Source organism: Puma concolor, chromosome B1, assembly GCF_028749965.1.
Source record: "Puma concolor isolate L17-30 chromosome B1, mPumCon1.1.hap2, whole genome shotgun sequence".
Taxonomy (NCBI): Eukaryota; Metazoa; Chordata; class Mammalia; order Carnivora; family Felidae; genus Puma; species Puma concolor.
Genome location: NC_141670.1, coordinates 188,670,340 through 188,688,046, shown reverse-complemented (window position 1 = coordinate 188,688,046; position 17,707 = coordinate 188,670,340). Strand labels below are relative to the sequence as shown.

At 40.5% G+C, this 17,707-nt stretch overlaps 1 long non-coding RNA gene across 1 annotated transcript in view; it reads right to left on the bottom strand.

The window, feature by feature from the left end:
* Positions 1–2,987: 2,987 nt before the first annotated feature.
* The window catches only part of LOC147582075 (uncharacterized), a 57,699-nt gene continuing 42,979 nt past the window's right edge, over positions 2,988–17,707 (bottom strand). The window contains exons 3-6 of the long non-coding RNA XR_015250550.1: positions 7,020–7,202; positions 6,848–6,915; positions 5,008–5,117; positions 2,988–3,161 (exon numbers count right to left, since the gene is read on the bottom strand). This is a non-coding gene — a long non-coding RNA (uncharacterized LOC147582075). The remainder of the gene's footprint in view (positions 3,162–5,007; positions 5,118–6,847; positions 6,916–7,019; positions 7,203–17,707) is intronic.

Genomic DNA, 17,707 nt, shown 5'->3' with positions numbered 1-17,707 from the left:
ATAACAACTTACTTGCTGCTTATGCAAACTCCTCCAGGAGAAGTTGATCAACGGTCAGTCCCCACCCTCTCAACTTCTTGCTACACTCTACAGGCATCTGAAAACTTTAAGGCAGAAAGGTGGATTTACCAACTAGTAGAGGGGATTCACATCTCGTATTTAGATTCCAAATCCATTTTTTTTTCCCCTTCACACCACAAAAGTATTTATAAAATGTAAATATATTTTACTGTTGTGATCTGAGTTCTGAGGGGAATACACTCCCTTTTTCAAATTCCATTTTCCTGTTGGATATACCAAGACAGAAAACACAGTCTTGGTCCTATGTCTTGGGGCCCATGAGTAACCCCATGGCAGCAAAAGAAAAGGAGGCTACATAGCTTGTCACTGCAGGGAAACCCAATGGAGAAAGAGCCATGCTCCATGTAGGTAGTAAAGCAAAGTGAGGAAGGGCTTTAGAAGGAATGCTTGGGAGTGGTTATTTTCACCCTCAACTCTAAGTGCCAAAGCAACACGATGTTCTATAGGAAACCATTATACTAAGGAAGTGACCCCAGATGACACCAAGGGCATACTTCATCTCGAAGACATGAAATTGCTGGACTATGAGAACTGAAGCAATTCCTAGAAATGGGGACTCAAAAGGCCAGTGTAGGCTATGTGTTGTTCAGCGTGAATCCAACTAGATCAATGCCTTCTTGCCAATGAGAGTCACAAACGATTCCATAAAGTCATACTATAGAGGTTAAGGAGCAGGCATGTTTGGAGAATGGGGAAACATTACATCAGCCAAGCATCAGCTAGATGGGGGAGGCAAGAGTCTACCTGATCCTCCCATCATCCCACAGAGAATTAGCTCAGAACCAGGATGTGGCTGTGCATGTGGGGCAAATCTGCATTCCAAGGAAGGGACCATGCCCCACTCCTCATTCACTGTTTTTATGGCAAGTATGAGAAAGGAGTCTTATCTATAGAGAATGCACAGTCATCTTGCCACCAGATGATCTGATGGGGTTACCAGCAGTTTTAAGCATTGTCCATCCCTGGAGTCTCTAGCACCATGAGAATGTTCAGGTCCTTTCTAAATTTTTTTAGAGAGAGAATGAGTGGGGGAGAGGCAGAGAGAGAGGTAAGCACAGAATCGAAAGTAGGCTCCAGGCTCTGGGCTGTCAGCACAGAGCCCGAGGTGGGGCTAGAACTCATGACCATGAGATCACGACCTGAGCCAAAGTCAGACGCTCAACCAACTGAGCCACCAAGGCACCCCCATGTCCCTTTCTAGAAGGAAGGAGACCCCAGCCTATGAAAAGTCAACCTGAGTTCAGTCCTTCCCCCTGGGGAAAACATCAAGGAAAGGGTTGCTGGCCCCACCAGCTCAGTGTCCAAGCATTCCAGAATGAGCACCCGGAGTCACTTTCCAATGGCTCAGATCCTCTACCTCACTGTGTCACTGCCCTGGTGTCCCCTAGTGTGTTAGAGAAAAAGTTACTAAGCAAAAAGAACCTCGTGTGGCTGAGGCAACTTCATCAATATAGTTTGTTAATTAAAATAAGACCTGAATCGGAGTTGTGTTTTTTTTTTTAAATAAACTAAATAAGATATAATTTATACTGATTTTTTTGTTTCATTCTGTTGCCACTTAAAAAAAAAAAAAAAAGGATTCCAAGGCTGCATTCCATAAGGGCATTTCATTAACTGGTTGAATTTAAGTGACTTAATTGATGTAGTTAAAGCATTAACTCTGCTGATAAAAAATAAAATGACTCAGGGCAAACACACTGTTGTATTGTTATTATTGAACACGGACTGCAAAGCGCCAGCCCAGGAGTTGCTGCAGAGCACAGTTAGACACGGTCCGTGTCCCAGGGGCATGCAATCCCAGCAAGGTTGTTATATGGTATTCATTGCAATTTGATGAACTTCATTTATCTAGACAGCCACTTATTTAGGATGAATTGGAACCTACTGAATCATCTTAATTCAGAGGCTTCTACTGCACCATGGGTCTGCAGCAGCTATTAAACTTGAGAAGATTCGGCGGCCATGACACAATGAATGTATTATTCCCACAAAATTATCTGGGTGTGATGAATCATCAGCTTTATGGACAGGTGTTGGGTGATACCCACTCTCACCTTTCTACCCCCTTAGGTTTGTAAGTATGATATCAGTGCTGCAATCACAGTTACTCATCTTCCCCGATGAAGAAGTTATCTGTCACAGATGATGCTATTTCCCCAATAGCACAATCATTCAATTCTTGGGGAAAAAAAAAATCACACAGCCTGAAACCCTGATACAAGGAGAGGGTTCCCCTAGGCACTGAGTTCTCTGAAGCGATGAGTTAATGAGGAGAGAATAGTTCTCTCCGTAACAGATACCTCCACTTTATGGCATTCTATTACTAATTGAGAGTAGGAACTCCCATAAACTATACTTGGAGGATTTATTTGGATTATTTACAAGGCCAAGGGAAAAAAAAAACATGCAAATAGAGACGTACATGTAGAGTGAATCCAATTGCCAAACACTCGTACATTCTGTTTGTAGACTGAGGGCTTTTCGCAGACACGTAATGTGTAAGAGTTGGGGGGAGAAAAAAACCAAAAACCTTAGGGCTGTCACCCTCCAAATTTTTGGCCCCTTTCTAAATTCAGTACCAGAGACTTTTATAACCTCCAGACCAAGTGTATGTTATCTTGGATGGGAAAGCTGAAATTTCAAAACTACAAACTAAATAGAAGAAAATTATTCCAAAATGCACAGAACTTTTAAACCTCTCAGACTCAAAAAGCTCTAAGGGCATTGTATTGGCCAGGATTCTCGAGAGAAACAAACAGGACCAATCTATATATTGTGTATTATTATAAAAAATATACATGATTGATTCTATACAATAAATACATGATTTATTCATATATATAATCATATACATGATATATAAATCATATATCTATACAATTTATTTTAAGAAATTGGCTCAAAATTGGGTGGCAAGTCTGAAATTGGTAGGGCAGGCTGGCAGGCTAGAAACGCAGGTGGGATTTGAAGTAGAATTCCTTCTTGTGTGAGAAACTTATTTTTGCTCTCTTGCCTTCGATGGACTGGATGAGGCCCACTCATATTATGGTGTTTCCCTCCGTTGTAGATGTTACTCACATCTGCAAAACATCTCCACAGCAACCTTAAATGAGTGTGTGACCGGACAACTGACCGCTGTAGTCTAGTCAAGGTGACACATAAAATGTAACCATCACAGGCATCAACTCTATTTGTCACTACTTAATGCTGTGAACTTCATCAAACAGTATTTATTAAATTCGCGTATACAAAACTCAATAGGGTCTGTTCAATAAAAAAGGATCATCTAACTTTTTCATATTGTGGCTTAAACCAAAAGTTACTTGGATTTGAAACACATCGCACTTCTTTTTGCCAATGTCAATTATCTTGCTGAAAGGGCCTTTCTTATGTTTTGTAACCCAGGTGTTTGGCAAATGATGGCCCGCTGCTAACTGTGACCCACTGCCTGTTTCTGCATGGCCCATGAGCTAAGAAGGTTTTCATACTTTTAGATGGCTACATTATGAATAGTTATGGAAGGAATCATACACCCCAAAATGGTTAAAACAATAAACTTCATGTTATTTGTTATTAAGACATACACACAAGCTACGTAGGAACCTACATAATATCCAGAATGCTGTCTCTTGACCCTCAAACTCTAAAATATGTGACATCTGACTCTAAAAATGTTGCTGCCCTTGCTGTAAACCAAATACTTTCTCATTGAGGGAATAGGCTAACCCCCACCTGGTTAGATGGACATGACAGTAACACATTTCTTTGCTCCATCTCACAATTTCATAATTCCTCAAGAAACATTGAAAATACTAGCTTTGTTTGTATCTTACTTCAAATCCTGTCTTTATAAATAGACTTTAAAGAAAATATCAGGAGCTCTGGTATTTAATGGAAGAAGTCCTTGCTTAAAGCTAGAAAAGGAAATAAGGCAGCAGACTCCCAAGGCCCACCATGGTCTGGCCCTTTGATTTCCCTTTCAGCCTCACCTCCTGTGACTCCTCTACTCCTAACTTTAGTCCAGCTACACAGACCTTTCCTTTGTTTTTCTTTTCTTTTTTTTTTTTTTTTTAATGTGTGTTTATTTATTTTTAGAGAGACAGAGAGGAAAAGAGAGATCCCAAGCAGGCTCTGCACTGACAGCCCTGATGTGGGCTCAATCCCATGAACCATGAGATCATGACCTGAGCCAAAATGAAGAGTCGGATGCTTAACCAACTGAGCCACCCAGGCACCCCTTCTCTGTTTCTTGATTATTTCCACCTTGTTCCTACCTCAACTATTCCCTCACCCTGGGGCGCAATCCTCAAAGAGCCTCACATGGCTGCCTTCTCACTGTCACCTCAAACGGGACATACTGAGTCAGACTATCCGGGCTCATCCTCCTGACCCACCCCGGTACCCATTTCTTCATCTTACTATGCTATTTTAATTTGTACATAGTACTGTCTCGAATTATTTGTGAATTCATTTATCATCTTTCATCAGTAGATGCTGGCTCTAAGTGAGCAGGGATCTTGCTTGTCTTGTCCATGGCTGTACCCCATTATCTAGACTATTCCATGGCCATGGAAAGTATTCAGTTAATATTTGTGAGATAAGCTAGTGGGAAGACAGAACACAAGCCAAACTGGATTAATGTGTTATTGTCCCTAGAGATTAGCATTCCAATTAAGTCACCATTGGGTTCAGAGTGGATTAGAAAGTATTTAATCTGACTGTTCATTCATTTAAGTAAAGGAATTGAGGACCCAACTCAGGCAAAGTTCTAGATGCTGCAGACATAACAGTAAAGAGGAAAGACAAGATCCCCACACTCAGGAATGTCACAAAATGATACAAAAGGAACAGAGAAGTGTGGGATGCCATACTCCAGTGGTATTATAAAATATACTTCATATAGTTGACTGGATATGTTTTTCTTACCTCAAATACTTTCTCAAACTGCTTTGAATCCTATTTTCTAGCATTAATACATCTGAGCATTCACAATGGCGCCATGCATACGTATGGCTTTGACACTGGATCAATGTAACCTGTAAGGAATTATTATAAAGATTTAAGCTAAAAGGTAAAGAAAAGACAGAAAAAAAAATGTTTTTTGCACCGCTTCCCAATTGTGATTTTGAAAATCTCAGATGACCTCCCAAGCCCAGGTTCCCTGTCCCAAGAGGAAAGGCCAACAGCAAAGCCTGGCAAATAATCCAGTAACAGATTCAGAGCAAGAACGGAAGAGAGAAGGAGGGACACTGGATCTGCATGTAGTGCTTCTCTGGTTTGCTTCACGGAGAATATTGTATTTGTAATTCGATCGGCATGAGATTATTAAATAGCAAAACAACAACAACAACAACATGAAGTTCTACCTGATAAATCTTTCTGTATGATTCTGCCAATATCGGTATGACTGCCCCATGACCTTGTTTCTTGGGATGCACGCTTCTGAATACACACACGCGCACATGCACAAATTAAAGGGGGATGTAAGGGCTTTTCTCTAGTTTACTTCCTGGAAAATTGAGTAAAAAAGAAGAAAATTGCATTCCAATCAGCCTTTAACACAAAACTGAGAAAAGTTTTGTCTTCCTTTCATATATATATATATATATATGTGTGTGTGTGTGTGTGTGTGTGTGTATATATATATATATATATGTATATCTCCTTTTTTTTTTCCTACTGAGTGAAAGTGACAGATGGGTAGACATAACTACCACAGAACTAAAAATCAGGAAACCTGGCTGGACCGTATCTCAAATCATCTTCAACCTTGAAGAAGATTGATTGAAGAACTTTATTCTCAGTTTCCTCATCTATAAAATGAATGTGCCCTATTCTATCTTCTCTAATCTGCTCATTCCCAGTTCTAGGCTCTACCATAAAATTCAGTTTGTAAAAATAAACAGAGCCCTGCCTCATTATAATAAGCATAGCCAATTTAAAGCAAGGACGATCCAGAATTTTTTGGAATTTCAAGACTGACACTGTATACATATGTCAAAACATATAAAATTGCACACTTTAAACGTGTTCTGCCTGTTGTATGTTAACTATACCTTAATAAAGCTCTGATTAAATAAAAAAGAATGACACTTCAGCTCATTATCTAAAAAGAATTAAATTAGCAGCATTTTGGAGGGAAAAACAAGAAAGACATAGTTTTACGTGGGTATTATTTTAAACTGCTGATTAGATAAGTAAGAAAATGTGTCCCTTAGCAGCCACTCCTGCTGCACTGACTAGCCTTGTCTACACAAAGAAAATGCCTGGAGCCAGCGCTCCTACTAGTTGAATTCTGTTGACCTGCTTTTTCTAAACCACCTCTTCAATTCAGAAGATAGTTATGCATCGTTTTCAAAATAACCAGTTGTTTGTTCTCCCTGTGCCAGTCCCCCGGCCGGGAAGGAGCCTGGGTGCAGCGACTCTGTTAGGAGCCAACGAGTGGAAGAAGGCAGGTCTGTTTACCTGCCAAGAAAGGCCTGGAATAAGTGCGCTGCTTAGCTGTATTGCCGCAAAGCAAAGACAACTCGCTAAGGAGAAAACAATTCAGTCAAACTGAGACAAAACATAATTTTCTCTGAACGCCACTGTATTTTGATAGACTACATTCAGTGAAACCAATTAACAGAGGGTCAGGGTGGCTTTGGGAATAATGAGGAGAAGAGAAGTCTATGGGATGGAGAGCAAGCAAGAAGAAGAGGAAAACAAAAGAGGAAGGGGGAAATTGTAGCTTGCAGTTTCAGGATCAAAAGGTATGCTTTCTTACCCTTTAATTTCTTTTTTTTTTTAATCCCTTCTAGAATTCCCAGGCAAAATGTATGCCAACGCGCAACTCTGCGAATACGGAAGAGAAAATAGGGAAGTGAGGCAGCTACGTGGATGCTGAAAACAATCTCCACTGAGCATCAAAGAAAGTAAAGCAAATTCTTTTTCTTTACCTTGAATTATTCAGAAAATTGTCTCTCAACGCTTCACTTCTCGTTGTGTTGTAAACAGCGCTAAAGCCAAGTGCCGGGTGGGTCCAGCTCTTTGTAATTCTCTTTTGTGACTGCCCAACTCAGGCAAAAAATCTGAATGACACACATTTTTCTGCAAAGGTGTAGACCTCGTCCTGGAGAGCTCTGTGAAAGAGAAGCTGTAAGAATGGGGTAGTGTCTGCTAAGAGCACAGAAATATTTGCGGACATTTGCCCCTGTCTTTCCTGAGTAGCGAGGGATGTTTTCAATAAGCTTCTGCTTTCATTAACACTTAGACACTGTTCCCTCATAAACACTGAAATGACATCCTAAATGGCACGTCTGTGTAGTATAACCAGGTCACATTTTTGGTTTTGTTTTCTGCATCCCACATCAACAGCAGGAAAGGGGAAAGATTGGCCTGGGCATTGCCAAAGCAATGGAGAAATGCCTTTAGTTATTATTACCACAGTAAATGAAGAAACGGCAGACCAGATGGGTGTACATTATCTATCCAACTAAAAAAGTGTCTTGTTAACAGAGATAAATGGTCTGAAATGGCAGAACATTTTCTTGCAATTTTAAAAAATAATAGCGGCAATATTTCAGAGGATAATTCTGCAATTTTTTCAAGGTTTCTGCTAAAAACCACATTTGATATTGATAGATACATTCTTAAAGTGTTCATTGACACATTCATAAATATGTGAACTTGAAAGGGGATTTTTTTTTTAAATCCCAACTATAATAATCTCTCTTGGAAGCTTGAAGACATGATAGGATCCAGTAGGGCTGAACATATTTCATTCATTCCTGAATCAGCATTACCAAAACAAAATAGAGGTTAGAGGACATACACTGAGGAATGCGAAGGTATGAACAGTCAGACAGATCCAGGCCGCTCTGGTTCTTGTCTGCATGACCTTGAACGTTAAATAATGTCATGCAAACTCAGTTTTCACATCCCTAATGTGTATATAAAATCTAGCAGAGGGGCACCCGGGTGGCGCAGTCGGTTAAGCGTCCGACTTCAGCTCAGGTCACGATCTCGCGGTCCGTGAGTTCGAGCCCCGCGTCGGGCTCTGGGCTGATGGCTCAGAGCCTGGAGCCTGCTTCCGATTCTGTGTCTCCTTCTCTCTCTGCCCCTCCCCCTTCATGCTCTGTCTCTCTCTGTCTCAAAAATAAATAAAAACGTTAAAAAAATTTTTTTTAAAAATAATAAAAAAAATCTAGCAGAGAGAATTCTTTAAATATCCTGTAAATATCTTGTCTGGTACAAGCAGGGTGCCATCTAAATGTTAACTTCTCAATGAGCAATCTTTGTACAACGTACTGGTTCTTTTCCTCTCCTTGTAGAAAAGCCTTCTCTTTCTCATGCAACTAGAATGTTTTGTTTTCTTTCCATGTTATGGGTGCACAGCTTCACTTCAGGAAGAAAAGGAAACAAGATCTTTGGTAAAAATTTATAGTAAATACTATCCCCCTTCTATAGTCCTTGGCCTGGTTAAATCTAGGCTATAGTTAAACCTGAAATCTATAATGAATATGAAAACATCACCCTCATTTGCAGTCAGCCATATCTGTAGGCAACAACAACAAAAAAGGTTATTTACTAGAAGAAAAATACAATTAAGTTCTGAGATATTTTATTTTATTTGGAAAGCCTCCTTTCTCCGGGAACATAACAATGACTTATGATTTATAAAGTGCTACACTTTAGAGGCGGTCAAAATGCTTTTCTTGGAATTGTGATACTACCTTGCATTTTTAATCTCAGTAAGACCTAGCTAGAACATCAAAACCGCCTTCAGAGGTGCTCTGGGCCTTTCTGTTTGTGTTACCTCAACTGCCCTTGTAGCTACCCAGGAGCCTTGGATGGTTTTTATATTTCCATTTAGCGCTGGGTTAGTTGGTGTGTTTCATTCCTGGGAGTGCTGAAGAATACAAGTGTCTTGTAAGGTGGTCAGTCCCAGGAGAAGCTACCACACTTTCAAGTGGCCCCCAGGAATAAAAGAGAAGATGCAGGGGTCTCCCTCGGAACTTGCAGCCAGCTTTGCAAGGTTTGCTGTGGTCAGCACGGTCCCCAGCGGTGGCCCACGTCACTTGGAGATTCAAGTCAGAGCACCAAATGATGACGTGTCAAGTCAAATGACTCTTGAAAAAGGTGAAGGCAGCGTGGGAGAGACTCGGAGACTACCTTCGCTACGGTGGGTCTAAAGCAATCCTCTCCTTTCTCCAGCACTGTCTCTACTCTTCATTTGGGCACCAGAAAAAGAAGCTTGTGCTGGGATTGAGAAGACACATTATATGCAAAATATGTATCTCAGCACAGTGTGGAGGTTGGGACTGATGGCCCCACATCACAGTCATCTCTCTTAACCTATGATATAAGAGAGGACTCTGCATCATCTACTGGATCCATGGCTGTATTTTATGGGATTAGGTATGCATTTTAACCGACCTCATCACATTAGTTTTCTGCCCAGGAAACTCATCTCCTGGAACCAGCTTGTTCCCCACTCTATCCGTGAGCTCCTGACTGGAGCTGCCATGCTTTTATTTAGCCTCACCCACTTTCCCAATCTAGACCAATCCCTGCACTTTCCTGAGATACTTTAAATCTCCCAACACAGGGAGGGTGATACAGTCTCCCTCTTGTGGCCAAAGCAGAAACTGTGAATCTTGTTTTTCCACTTCCCCAGAAAGGTAATGTGTGGTGAAAATTATCATCATAATAATAAAGTTGAAATACACAAAGACAGCCGTGAGACTTGGAGGGAAGATGGACAGCATTCACACCCTGATTCTGGTGGTTCCTGAGGCTCAGCTGGATTTTTTCCCCTTGCCCTTGGGTCGTTCAACTGTGTCACGATTGTATAAGTTGATAAATGACCTTCTTGCCATAGCTTGCTAGGGTTAGGTTTCTGACACTTGCAACCCAACTAATACACTCACCAAAGTGTTATTTACTCAGCTCAATTTTCTTCCAAGCAAAGACTGAAATAGCACCCCCAATAAAACTCTCATTACTTGCATAAATGTATAGCAGCCTTACCTGCGCAGAACACGTCATTTTTGACAGCCTGACGTAACAAGTTGCTTCGGCTGCCTGGGTTTTAGGTTTCTCATCAATGGAATGATGGCCAAGGTCAGAGGGACTAAGGGAGACACACACCCTGTGGTAGCTACTATGTATGGATCCTAGCATTCTTCCTAAGGACCCTCTATTCTGCTTCAGAAGATTTCTCCACACAGGACACAAGATGAAATTTGCTTTTCACTCCTGAACCTTAAATAACCTGAAAACACCATTAAAGCCTTTCTGACAACTCACTGTATTAGACCCAGCAAGTGTCTAATTCCCATTTCAGAGGTAAGGAAATTGAGGTACAGAGAAATGTATGGCTGACGTAAAGCTGTTCAGCTTGTTTTTAACCCCTCTCTTCCCCATTCAGGACTGGGGGTGGGGAGTGGAAGAAGAAGGAAAAGCTGGATGACCTTGAACTGTAGTGAGTTTCTTTCCTTGGAAAGGGAGCAGAGTGGGGCAAATCATTCCATATCCTGTGTATGATCGCTTTGGAAATGATCTTCTCTTCCCTCAATCCCTTCCTCTCCCCTACATCACATCAGTACCAGCTGGCTGTGCCCCACATTAGAGGAAGAATGGGGCCCAGCCAATTATTGCTTCTCTGTACTAAGATGTACCCTGGTGAGCAGTGCTCCCAAAGGGGGTTGAGTTATGAGTGGGAAATAACAGAGGAGCTAAGGGAAACTGGCTCAGGGACCCACTTTTGAACCCAAGCAGAGATGCAAATTTGGGGTCTGAGCATGCCATTTAGTCAACCATGCAAATTAGCACATGCTCACTTGCCCGGGGCCTGAAAGAAACCAGGAGGGGGGCCACAAGGAATTCCAATCTGTTGTGTTTCTCCTTCAATTGACTTTTGGTCATGTTTCAATTGGTATTTGCTTCTGTAGATGCCTATGGCTCAAAGGTGAATATTTGTTTTCTTAACCTGGGCATCAGGAAGCAGATGTGAAGTAAAAGAAATGAGTTAAGATTAAAGGTTAGTCATGGTAAACTAGGAAGAAAGTTTTCAAAAAAATAAGATATCTACATAGTTAGATAGATATGGATATATCTTATTTTATAAATCTTATATCTGTCTATGTGTATATAGATAGATATAGATAGATAGTTGATAAATAGATAGATAAATAGATAGATATAATTTTTTGCACACACACAACATCTGAAAAACTGGTACAAAAATGCAATTCAACCTAGTCAACTCTACATCGAAGAATCTTTTATGTTTTTTTCTTTTAAAGGTTACCATTTATAGTCATTGTTTATGGGCACAGGGGTTAGGACGACTGTATTTAGTTGCAATTGTTGAAATATATGCTCTTCATAAAAGCAAGTGTCTCACTCTGACAAGGGTTGTAACCCCCATACATTTCCTATAGCTCTAGCTGAATTGAAACTGTTAGGTTCTATTCACTTACACCTTCTTGGCAAAGATTCCATTTCCCAATTATTGGAACAGTGAGTCAAATAAAAGCAAACGTTGCTAAAGAAAACAACATAAAAAGAGTCTTTCAATATTTAAAGAAAGCTGGGGATTGATTGCAACTACGTAGTTGGAAACACATCTTCATCCATGTCTTAACTACAAAGGCGGTGATGGGGAAGCAGGTGGGGTGAGGCCAAGTGGTAGGAGCTTGGAGCAGGGGCGAGGAGATGAGAAAATTCATTGAAGTAAAAAAGAGAATTAGTATCTGGTATTTCCCCTGCAATTTAATGCTGTCAGGCCGGCATCTTGCACACTACCCAGATGGAATACATTGCTATTACGGAAGCAGAGCTCTCTTCTAGGATAGATTAAAGAGCTAATAGGTGAAACCAGCTGCAAAGAGCATCTGTTTTTTTCATTTCAGAGCAAGAGTCCTTGCAGAACTGGAAAAATACAGGTTCCAGAGTTCTCAGGGGGTTGTAGCCTGTAGCATAGGAGGAAGTTTCTACAGTCTTCCATTTTTAAAGAGCCCTAAGCCTAATGAATCTTCAGGAATCCTTCCAACGTGGGAACTGACGTAACAGTTTCACCTTCTAAAACATTACTGGTATGAAGAGACCTAGAGAAGCCCAGTTCATTTTTGCCCAAGACATTTCCTTTTTTTTTTTTTTTTTTTCAACGTTTATTTATTTTTGGGACAGAGAGAGACAGAGCATGAACGGGGGAGGGGCAGAGAGAGAGGGAGACACAGAATCGGAAACAGGCTCCAGGCTCTGAGCCATCAGCCCAGAGCCTGACGCGGGGCTCGAACTCACGGACCGCGAGATCGTGACCTGGCTGAAGTCGGACGCTTAACCGACTGCGCCACCCAGGCGCCCCAAGACATTTCCTATTCATTGCTTTATTCCTTGAGTAAGACCTGGGTGTGTATATTTGTAGATCTTGGCTGCTGGCTACTGTGAATGGTAGCCCCATTACTTATTCCCTAAAAGAATAGATGGCCTGTGTTTTCGCAGTCATCAGAGCCTATCCAAATGGTTGGAAATGACAAGTATGCCAAACAGCTGGGGGGTCACACAGGCAACTCATGGGATCTTTAGGAATTTCTTTGAGGTCCATAGACGATGAATTGCAAGGGTGTTGGGGAAAGAGAAGGCACTCAGGATATTTGCTGAGCACCAGTGGTATGTTAAGCAATTTAAATCTGATCTCATATTCTCTTTATAGTAATCGTGCAAAGAAAATCTGTTGATTCCCCATTTTCATTGGGGAAACATAGGATTTGTCAAGAATCTCCACATTCTTGGCTACAACTTTGGGAGGTGAACTCAGCTTTCTTTGACTCCAAACCCTCGTGAACCACAGAAAATACATCTACTTTGTTTTCCAGCTTTATTGAGGTATAATTGACAAATACAACTGTAAGACATTTAAAGTGTACAACATGATGATTTGATATACATGTACACATTGTGAAAGGATCCCTCGCCCTGAGTTAATTAACATATCCATCAATTCACATATTAACCCTTTTTTATGTATGTGAATATCTGTGGTCTACTGTCTTAACAAATTTCAATTATACAATCCAGTGTTAGCAACTAAATAGTCATTATGTGATACATTAGATTCTCAGACCTTATCCATTTTATACCTGGAAGTTTATACCCTTTACCAAACTTTCTCTACCCTCCTCACTTCCCAGGCCCAATGTATCCACTTTTAAAGTTGCATTGCCTTTTCCCCAAAGCCCATTATAAATAGCAGACATTTCTGGGATAAAGTAGATTCCTGTCCACTTATCTGTTCGGGGTTCTTATGGTTTAATAGCAGTGGTTTTGAGACTTTTTTGAGCATGATTCACATCCGAAATAAATCTTATATTGTGACTCTGTACATTGATATTTATTATGTATGTATATTTATAACCGAAAAAAATTCCTCAAGTAACATTTTCGTTTATGCGTTCTTATATGTTCAAATGTAATTTTAGACTATATTGTTGTGAACTCATTAGCATTGTGGCTGCGGGTACACATCGTAGAGTAAGGCCAGCTGGGATCATGTCTGAGTCCAGACATTTGCCAATTGTGTGAACTTAGAAAAATTACTTAACCTATATTACTGGTCATACCTCAGAGAAATTATCATGGTTAGTTTTATCTGTCAACTTCATTGAGCTCAGGGATGCCCAGATAGCTGATAAAACATTATTTCTGGGTGTTCTGTGAGTGTGAGGGTGTCTCCACAAGACATTAGCATTTAAATATGTAGACCAAGTAAAAAGATCACATTCAACATTGTGAATATGCATCGTCCAAGCTATGAAGGGTTTAAATAGAGCAAAAGGTAGAGGAAAGGCAAATTCACCGTCTCTGCTTGAGCCCTTACATCTACTTTTCTGCTTGAGGACATGGGGCTCTTGGATCTCAGACCTTCAAACTCACAGCAGAACTTAAGGGGACTATCAGCCCTTCCAATGCTCAGGCTTTTGAACGTGGACTGAATTATGCCACTGGCTTTCCAGGTTTTCCAGCTTGCCGATGGCAGATCATGGGACTTCTCATATAGATATCTATATCTATATCTCTCCTATTGATTCCTTTCTCTAGAGAACCCTGATTAACACATTGATGTGGTGAAGACAAAGTGAATTAATATTACGTGAAAACTACTGACTCATAAAAAGTACCCAATAAATGTTAGCTCTTATTAAGCTCATAGCACAATGTGACGCACAGATGGGGAACCTTTATAGTGACTGACACATAGCAAGTACTCAACAAACACTTGTCCTTTGGCAGTATATACTTATCTGTTGTACCTACTAAGTGTAGGACAATGTGCTGGCTATGTGGGGAGTACAACAAAAGAAATTGGAGAATATTTAAACATTAAAAAAAGAGATCAAAAACTTAAAGACTTACATGGAGACAAATATTCTTTATTACTTTGAGATCAAAACCTTAGCTATTTCCTTCTGTAATTTAACATACAATAACATGGCACAGACATGTATCTATTCACTTATTTTAAACTATTTCTTTCACCAGATTATCAAGTCTTTTAGGGTTGAGATTGTGTCTACTAATCTACCACTGTGTTTTCTTGGTCTAGAGCCATGACTTTTACAGAGAAACCACTCTAAATTACTACTTGCTAGGGGTGCTTGGGTGGCTCAGTCGGTTAAGCTTCTGACTCTTGATTTCAGCCCAGGTTATGATCTCACGGTTTCAGTTTCATGGGTTCAGGACTTGCTCGCGCTCTGCGCACTGACCACAGGGAGCCTGTTTGGGATTGTCCCTCTCTCCCTCTCACTCTTTCTCTGCCTCTCCCCTACTTCTCTCTCTGTCTCTTAGTTAATTAATTACTACTTGCTGAATAGATAAATAAATGGATCAGTATTATTAGTCTATTCGTATCCATATCAAAGTGATTGTTCAATTTAGTAAAAACTATAGTCTTTTGGACTCTTGGTTGTCAGTGAGTAGAGCCCTTTACCAAAATTTACTCACTTTTCAAAATCATGCTGATATCCACACAATATGAGAGAGAGAGAGAGAGAGACAGGGAGACCAAGAGAAAGGGGGATGGGAGGAGAGAAAGAAAAAGAGTGTGTGCACATACTATGTGCTTTTCCAAACTCTAAAAGAAAAGGCAGAATTGGACAAATTTCACCTTTTTTCTGTGAGGCACATCTTTTCAGGCTTGCGGCATCTCTGGGGAACTCTGCGTGTTCTTACGACAAAGGTTGAGAGGCGGAGATCTCTAACAGCCCAGGTGAGGAAGCTGGTTGCCTGTGAAGTCCCACTCCATCCACTAGCCCAGAGAATGGAGAGAAGCTAAATAAGATTACATCACCTGAAACTTCCATTCATAGGTGTTTTCTTTTGGTTTCCTCTACCGATCTGGGCAAAAGCACAGAAGAAATTGGCAGTAGGAGAAAAGTACTGAAATCCAAGAGGGAAAAGACCTATGAGATTATGACACATTGTTTCCTGCTGATGCTTCCAGCTTCTTTCCATGCTCAGTTGGCATGATATCAGAGAGGCATTAACCACTCTTATTTCCATTTCTGTTAATAGAAGAGAATTCTGCTAATTGTGTTAATGCAAGGGAATTGCAAAGTTGGAATTCTCCAAAGCACTGAGAGATCATGTTTCAGGAGAGAATGGCCTTGATTCACCTCTGTAAGTGGGAGATGGGGGGATGAGCAAGGTCTTGGGATAAATAAGCCAATCATGTATTATTGTTGAATGCCTACTTCTTACCTAATACAGTGCAGAGCAAATCCCAGGAGGACGAAACAGAAGACTCAGTCCTGTTCAAGGAGCAATGAAGTTTTCTTTGTAATAGGAGAGAATTGACTAAAACATGAAAACCATAAAACCCTAAGGGCAGGACATGTGAGTCCCTGTACCTAGCACAGGGCCTAGCACACGGTTGGTTAATTGTGGTAATTAACCAATGAGTAGATTAAAGTAGAACAAATGTTAACATTTGGAAGTGGACCGACTACATCTCAGATCTTTCATTTCCTAGGTATGTGATTCTACACGACCGACTGGATCTCACTAAGTGCTGGCTTTCAAAACTTGGCACATCTTATCTTAAAAATAGAAACTGTGGGGAGCGTCTGGGTACCTCAGTTGGTTAAGCATCCAGTTCTTGATTTTGGCTCAGGTCATGATCTCATGGTTTGTGAGATCAAGCTCTGAGATGGGCTCTGTGCTGACAGTGCAGAGCCTGCTTGAGTTTCTCTCTCCTCTGTCTCTGCCTCTCCCTCTCTCTCTCTCTCTCTCTCTCTCTCTCTCTCAAAATAAATAAATAAGCCTTTAAAAATAATTGTACAGATTAAGTGGATCAGCATGAAAACATTTAGTACAGCACCTGACAGAGAGTAGCTGCTTGATAAATACATAGTTATTGCCTTATGACTGTTGAGATCATGTCTTAACTTATACTCAGCGTGGGCATCTCCCTTTTCTCTACATGGTGATGCCTGAATAAACCATAGTGCAGAGCACGGTTCCCATGTGAACCCATAGGAGGCCTATGGATTATCTCCAATTCAAATATGCTTCCCAAATATCTGTCCCAAGGATGTGCTACTGATCTCAGATTCCACCTTTGGCTATTTCTTGGGTAATACTGACTCCTAATACTAAAAGTAGACTAATTTATACCTTGGACAAATGAACAGAAGATCCAGTCCTGCCAGAGGAGGGCCACCAGACAGGAGAGGGATACTGAAAGATTACAAGCCAAGAGGACAGTGATGAAACGTACATAATAGAAAGGAAACACACTTTCTTGACTAACTCTGGGTTCAAGTCCAAGTTATGCAGTGTACTAGGTATTTGTACAAAGGCCAGTTATTTAACCTTTCCGAACTATGGATTTAAAATGTAGATATTACCCTCAAAGTTGTTATAAGAATTTATATAACATAACATATAATGTATAACGAACACAGTTCTTGGCACAGAATAATTAACCAATATCTGCATTTAATACTTTTTCTTCTAACTTGATCTTAGAACTCTACCAGTGGGTGCAGCCCTTTTCCTACATTCTCATCATGCCTTCCTAAAATAGTTCTAAAAATACTTCAATTTTGCACTGCTTCATTGGACACTAATATTTCTCATCCTTTTAAAACATAAGACTTCTTAGTTTCTGAAGAATTGATCATTTGTGTCATTAGACCCCCCCAAACCCTCAACTCCTGAAATAGTAGCTTTTCTTCTTGAGCTAAAGGAACTTCGTCAACAACAATTACCACTGTGGCAAGGACTTACTCTTTCAAAACTCTAGAGAGAAAGATCACTGTAATTTGCTTCTAAATTTCATCTGATTTGTGATTCCAATTTAGCCAGAATTATGAAATGTCCCTTCAAATTAAGCAAAGCACAGCCGATCTTGTGCTGTCTATGGGATGACAGTGTATCCCATTAGCCCTGTTCTACAGATTTCAAGGAAATCCAAACTCATTTGTAATGGCCCTACAATTGGCACTACTGGCCTTGATCAGTACCGCAAGTTTATTGACAGAAAAGAGGCATCAGCACTCAATAGACAGTGTTAATTTCCAAGAAAGCTTCTGTCACTTGCAGAAGATTGTGGTTACTTATTGAGATGTTGATAGTTCCT